Source organism: Otolemur garnettii, unplaced genomic scaffold (assembly GCF_000181295.1).
Source record: "Otolemur garnettii isolate 467f Iridium unplaced genomic scaffold, OtoGar3 scaffold00060, whole genome shotgun sequence".
NCBI classification, from domain to species: Eukaryota; Metazoa; Chordata; class Mammalia; order Primates; family Galagidae; genus Otolemur; species Otolemur garnettii.
The window spans coordinates 1153360-1160672 of record NW_003852455.1 but is presented as its reverse complement, the minus strand read 5'-3'; the positions used below and the strand labels follow the sequence as shown (position 1 = coordinate 1160672).

Here is a 7313-nt window from a genome sequence, read left to right as displayed (position 1 = left end):
TGTTGTTTGGCGGGCCCGGGCTGGATTCGAACCTGCCACCTTAGGTGTATGTGGCTGGCACCTTAGCCACTTGAGCCACAGGCGCTGAGCCGATTCTCAAACTTTTATGTAAATAGCAGTCACCAAAGCAGTCATGCAAGTAATATAGTCTTGTGTTCTCATAGTTTTAGAATTGAACACAGAAATTTGCTTTAACCTGCAGTTTACTAGCAAGCAAAGTATAGGCTTTCCTGGTTTTATTGTATTTCACTGTATTGCGCTTTATAGACATAGCAGTTTTTACAGAGTGAAAGTTTGTGGCAACCCTGTATTGAGCAAATCTCTCAGTTGCTGTTTTTTTAACAGCATGTGCTTATTTCATGTCTCTGTATCACATTTTGGTAAGTCTCCCAATATTTAGAACTTTTTTATTATTGTATCTGTTATGATGATCTGTGATGACATTACTATTAAGATTGTTTCGGGGTACCACAAATCATACCCATATAGGGTGGCAAACTTCAGAAACATTGTGTTTGGACTGCTCCATTGACAACCACCATTCTGCCATCTCGCTCCCTCCTTGGGCCTCCCTATTCCCTAAGACACAACAATTTTGAAGTTGGGCTAATTAATAACCCTACAGTGGCCTCTAAGTGTTCAAGTGAAAGGAAGAGGCACAGCTCTCTCACTTTAAATCAAAAGCTAAAAATGGTCAAGTTTAATGAGGAAAGCATGTAGAAAAGTAGAAAGCTAGGCCTCTTGCTCCGATTAGTCAAGTTGTGAATGCAAAGAAGTTGCTTAAGGTAATTAAAAGTACTACTCCAGTGAACACACTAATGGTAAGAAAACAAAATGTCCTTATTGCTGATGTGGAGAAAGCTTTAGTGGTATGGCTAGGTCAAACCAGTCACAGTATTCCCTCAAGCCAAACCCTAATCCAGAGCAAGGCTGTAACTCTTCTCAGTTCTGTGAATATTGAGAGAAATAAGGAAACTGCAGAAGAGAAGTTGTAAGACTAGCAGACATTGGTTTGTGAGCTTTTGGGAAAGAACTCATCTCCAAAATATAAAAGTGCAAAGTGAAACAAGTGCTAATATAGAAGCTGCAGTAAGTTATCCAGGATAATTAATGAAAGTAGATAATTGATGAAGGTAGCTCTACCCAACAACAGATTTTCAATGTATATAAATCAGTCTTCTTTTGGAAGAAGAGGGCTTGTAAGACTTCATAGCTAAAGAGAAGTCAGTGCTGTGCTGAACTTCAAAGAACCAACTGACTCTCTTGTTAGGGGCTAATGTAGCTGGTGACTTTAAGTTAAAGCCAGTGTCAGTGTTCATTTGGCATTTTGAAAATCTTAAGACCCTTAAGAATTTAAATCTACCATTTGTGCTCTATAAATGAAACAACAAAGCCTAGATAACAACATATTTGTTTACCTCGTTTACCTAATGGTTTCCTAAATATTTTTTGATGGTATCTATTTTTTTTTTTTTATTGTTTGGGATTTGTAGAGGGTACAAAGAATTAGAATACACTGATTGTATTTGTTGAAGTCCCTCTTATAATTGAGTCTCACCCCCAAGAGGTATGCCATATACTGTGACTCCCCATCTTCCCTACTCCCCTCTCCCTGACCAGTATGTATTTTTTTTTCAGATTAATTTGATGGTACACAAACCTAGGTTATAATGTTTGCATTTATTAGGTAGAGACCTTCTTGTAGTTGTGCCCTACATCCAGAAGGTATGCCATGTGACCCTACATTGTGCCCATTAAATGGGAGCACACCAGTCTTCTCCCCTCTTCCCCTACTCTCCATCCCCTCTTGCCCCTTCTCTCAACTTGAAGTCAACTAAGTTTTTCTCTCATGTGGGCATGTGTTAGATCATCTGCTGGCTTCATATTAGTATTGAGTACATTGGGTATTGGCTTTTCTATTCAATTCCAAGTTAATACAAAAGGTGTAAAGTCTCCATCTTTTATGGCTGAATAGTATTCCTTGGTATACTTATACCACAATTTGTTAACCCATTCCTGGGTTGACGGGCCTTTAGGTTATTTCCAATCTTGGTGATTGTAAATTAAGCTATGATAAACAATCTAGTGCAGATGTCTTTATCATAAAATAATTTTTTCTTCTAGGTAGATGCCTACTAATGGAGTTGGGGGATCAAATGAGAGGTCTAATTTGAGTTCTTTCAGTATTCTCCATCTTTCTTTTCAAAGAGGCTGTTTTAGTTTGCATTCCCACCAACAGTGTAAAAGTGTTCCCCTCTCTCCACCTCCACACCAGCATCTACATCTTTGGGACTTTGTTATATGGGCTATTTTTACTGGGATTAGGTAATATCTCAGGATGGTTTTGATTTGCATTTCTCTGACAGTTGGGGATGATGAACATTTTTTCATGTTAGCCATTGCTCTGTCTTCTTTGGCTTGGTGCCTGTGGCTCAGCGGTTAGGGTACCAGCCACATACACCAGAGCTGGTGGGTTCAAACCCATTTCTCTGTCTTCCTCAGAGAACATTTGTTCATGTCTCTTGCCCAGTGATAGTTAGGATTATTTCCTCTTTTTGATTAATTTAAGTTCTCTATAATCCTAGTTATCAAGCATTTGTCAAATTCGTCACATGCAAATATCTTTTCTCATTCTGAAGGTTGTCTGTTTGCTTTGTTGTGTCCTTAGCTAAGCAGAAACTTTTCAGTTTAAGTCCCATTTGTTTATTTTTGTTATTATTATAATTGCCACTGAAGTCTTCTTAATAAAATCTTTCCCCAGTCCAACATCATCAAGAGTTTTTCCCACACTTTCTTCTAAGGTTTTTATTGTTTTGTGTCTTAGATTTAACTCCTTTTTTAAAAATCTTGAGACAATTTTTATAAGTGGTAAAAGTTGCAGTTCCAGTTTCAGTCTTTCACATGTGGTTATCCAGTTCTCCCAGCACCATTTGTTGAATAGGTGTTCTTTTTCCCAGTGTATGCTTTTGTTTGGTTTATCAAAGATCAGTTGGCTATAAGAGACTAGTTTCTTCTCTTGGTTTTCTATTTGATTTTGTATGTCTAAGTCTCTATTTCTGTGCCAGTACTATATTATTTTGATCACTGTGGACTTGTAATATAGCCTAAAGTCTGGTAGAGTGATGCCTCCAACTTTGTTTTTATTATTAAGAATTGCCTTGGCTATATGGGTTTTTTTCTGCTTCCATATGAAACAAAGAACTATTTTTTCTAGTTCTTCAAAATATGATGTTGGTTGTACTGAATCTGTAGGTTGCTTTGGGTAGTATAGACATTTTAATAATGTTGTTTCTTCCCAGCCAAGAGCATGGTATGTTCTTCCATTTGTTAATTAATACCTTCTGCTATTTCTCGTAGGGTTTCATAATTCCCTTTGGAGCAGTCCTTCACCTTTTTTATTAGGTATAATTCTAGGTTTTTCATGTTCTTAGGGAAATTGAAGGGAATTGTGATGAGAATTGTGTCTTTGGGAAGACAATTGTGAAGGGAATTGCATCTTTGGTTAGCTTCTCAACTTGGCTGTTACTGGCTTATGTATACAAAAGCTACTGATTTATGGATGTTGATTTTATACCTTGAACGTTACTTTATTACTTCCAAGAGTCTTGTGATTGAGTCTCTGAGGTTTTCTAAGTATAAAATCGTATCATTAGCAAATAGTGAGAGTTTGACCTCGTCTGCCCCCGTTTGGATGTCCTTGATATCCTTCTCTTGTCTGATTCCATTGGCTAGAACTTCCAGAACTATATTGAGTAGCAGCAGTGGTGATAATGGACATCCTTGTCTGGTTGCAGTTGTACATAGAAAAGCTTTCAGTTTTACTCCATTCAGCATGGCATTAGCTGTGGGTTTGTCATAGATGGCTTCAGTCAGTTTAGGGCAGCAGTTCTCAACCTGTGGGTCATGACCCACAGGAACTGTATCAAAGGGCTGCAGCATTAGGAAGGTTGAGAACCACTGGTTTAGGGAATGTGCCACCTATGCCTATTTTCTTAAGTGCTCTTGTTAGAAAAGGATGCTGTATTTTGTCATATGTTTTTTCTACATCTATTCAGAGTATCACATGATCTTTGTTTTTGCTTCCATAGATATGGTGGATTATGTTTATGGATTTGAGTTTTTTAAACACCAGCTTTACATCCCTGGGATAAAGCCTACTTGATTATGATATACAATTTTTTTAAATGTGTAGCTGTAATCTGTTTGCTAATATTTTATTACTTTTTTTGTATCAGTATTCATTAATGAAATTTGTTTGTAATTCTCCTTTTTAGTTTGGTCCTTTCCTGATTTTGGTATCAGGGTGGTGTTTGTTTCATAGAACATATTGGGGGTGGTCCTTCCTTCTGAATGTTTTGTAATAGTTTCTTCAGTATAAGTACAAGTTCATCTTTGAAGGTTTGATAGAATTCTCAAACTTCCAGATGGTGTGAAGCCATCTGGTCCTCAGCTTTTTTTTTTTTTTTTTTGAAAGTGTTTTTATTGTTTCTTTGATCTCAGTGCTTAATGTTGGTCTATTCAGGTGACCTGTTTCTTCCTGGTTAAGTCTAGGGAGATGGTGTGATTCCAGGTATTGGTCTATTTCCTCCACCTTGTCAAATTTTTGAGCATAGAGTGTTTGGTAGTAGTCAGAAATAATCTAGTGTATCTCTATGGTATAAAGTATTATTTCTTCTTTTTTTCTGATTGAGGTTATTAGAGATTTTACTTTTCCATTTCTAATTAATCTGGTCAAAGGTTTATTGATTTTATTTATCTTTTCAAATAACCAACTTTTATTAATTTTCTGAATGATTCTTTTGTTTTCAGTTTCATTTATTTATGATTTAATTTTTGTTATTTCTTTTTTTTTTCTGGGTTTGGAATTAGAGTGCTCTTTCTTTTCCTTTTCCTCAAGAAGATTCATTAGGTTGCTGTGGTGGTGTCTTCCAATTTTGCAGATGTAGACATCTAATATGATAGATTTCCCTCTTATGACTACACAGGTTTTGGTAGCTTGTGTCTTCATTGTGTTATGTTTGAGGAAGTTAATGATTTCCTCCTTTATCTCTTAATTGACCAAATTTCTATTCAGTATAAGGTTGTTTAGTTTCTAAACCTTTGTGTGGGGATGAAAATTTTTGTTGGAGCTGAGGTCTACCTTTATTGTCTTGTGGTCTGAGAAGACACAAGGTGTAATTTCAGTTCTTTTGATTTTATTCAGATTTGATTCTTGTCTTAGGATATGACCTGTTTTTGAGTATGATCCATGAACTGACAAGAAGAATGTGTATTCCTTAGCTTTGGGGTGGTGTGTTTTGTATGTCTGTTAAGCCCATTTGTTCTAGGGTCGCATTTAAGTCACTTGTATCTATGTTTAGTCTGTGTTTAAAGGATATGTCCAGTTCTGTCAGAGGGTTATTAAAGTCTCAAGATACTATGTTTATATATTATATTGCTCAGACCAGTTAAGGAGTCTGTTTCATAAATTTGGGTGCATAAATATTTAAAATTGAAATGTCCTCTTATATCGTTCCTTTGACCAGTATGAAGTGACTTTCTTTGTCTTCCTTAACTTTAGTTACTTTAAATCCACTTGTATCTAAAAATAAGATAGCGACCCCTTCTTTCTTTTGATTTCCATTTGCCCACAATATTGTTTTCCAATCCTTCACCCTGAGTCTCATTTTGTCCTTCAAGGATAGGTGTATATCCTGAAGATAACATATAGATGACTTGTGCTTTTTTATTTAATTGGCCAGCCTGTATCTCTTCCGTGGGGAATTCAAGCCATTTACATTTATTGAGAAAATTTATAAGTGTGATGGAGTTCTATTCATCTTATTTTGTGAAAATTTGTTGCTCAGTTTATCCTTTGCACTATTGCAGAAGCTAGGATTGGTCCTTTAGTTTCTGGGTGTTTACTTTGTTGGTGGTACGTTGTGATGGTCGGTATAGAGAATAGTACTAAATATTTCCTGTAGAGTTGGTCTTGTTGTGGATTATGTCCTCAATTTTTACTTATCAGTAAAATATTTAATTTCTCCATCAATTTTTGATGCTTAGTTAGCAGGATACAGAATTCTGGGCTGAAAAATGGTTTTGTTTAAGAAGGTTAAAGGTAGATGACCACTCTCTCCTGCGTTGAAGCATTTCAGCTAAGAAGTCTCTGTGACTATGATGCATCTGCCTTTATAGGTCAATTGGTGCTTACTCACGGCTGCTTGCATAGTTTTCTCTTTCATCTTGACTTTGGGCAGGTTCATGATAATGTGTCGTGGAGATGCTCTATTTGTATTGAGATGACTGGGGGTTCAATATGCCTCTAAAAGGAGTGTTTCAGAACCTTTAATGATACTTGGGAAATTTTCGTTTATGACATCCTCCAGTAGGGCTTCCATTCCTTTTGGATATTCCTCTTCCCCTTCAAGGTTACATATAATTCATATGTTTGAACACTTTGTGAAGTCCCATAATTGTATGAGCAAATGTTCTGCTTTCACTCTCTCTCTTTTTTTTTTTTTTTTTTTTGCCTCTTCAGCTAAGTTGGCTCAAGAGCTTTATTCTCTAGCTTTGATATTCTTTTCTTCTCCATGGTCTAATCTGTTATTGATACTTTATACTGCATCTTTAAGTTCCAGGATTGACTCCTTCAATTCCTTAAGCTCTGCCATCTCCTTTGTATGTTCTTCATATCTTTCATCCCTCACTTGGTTCTGTTTTTGGATTTTCTTTTGGTTATTTTCCACTTTCTCATCAATTCCTTTTTTTTTTTTTTTTTTACCATTTATATTTTAAATTCCCTGTCATTTCCATTAATTCTTTATAGGTGGAATCCTCTATGCTACCTCATGATCCCTTGGGGTGGTTGCTCTATTCTGGTTTTTCCTGTTGCCAGCATTTTTCCTTTGGTTCTTCCACATGTGTGTTTTATTCTTGTTCACTTCCTTCCCTTAATGTTTCCTCTCACTTCCTCCTTCACTTTAAATTGCCTTATCTCTGAGCTTAGGTGTTAAAGTAGACTTTTGATATAAGGTCAAAAAGAAGAAAAGAGTAAAGAGTGAGAAGGGAGAAAGAAAAGAATAGAAAGGGAGGATGAAAGGAAAGAAGGAGAGAAATAAAACAACAAGAGAACATTGTTCAGCAGGGTGCTTTAACCCATACCCATAACTATAGGACTTTTGGGGGCCGAGTTGGTTTGGTCATGAGCTCCTTACCATCCTGGGTGAAAGCAAGACTCCCCCTCTTCCAAATATGGAAAAAAATCAGCAGTATGTCATAGAGGGGATCTACCAATGCCATTTTTCCACAGGCCAAACCTGGAACACCCTAGA

At 36.5% G+C, this 7313-nt stretch overlaps 1 protein-coding gene across 6 annotated transcripts in view; it reads left to right on the top strand.

The window, feature by feature from the left end:
• DLG1 (discs large MAGUK scaffold protein 1) overlaps nucleotides 1-7313 on the top strand; it is a 322247-nt gene that overhangs the window by 221975 nt on the left and 92959 nt on the right. The gene's annotated exons all lie outside the window — the stretch shown is intronic.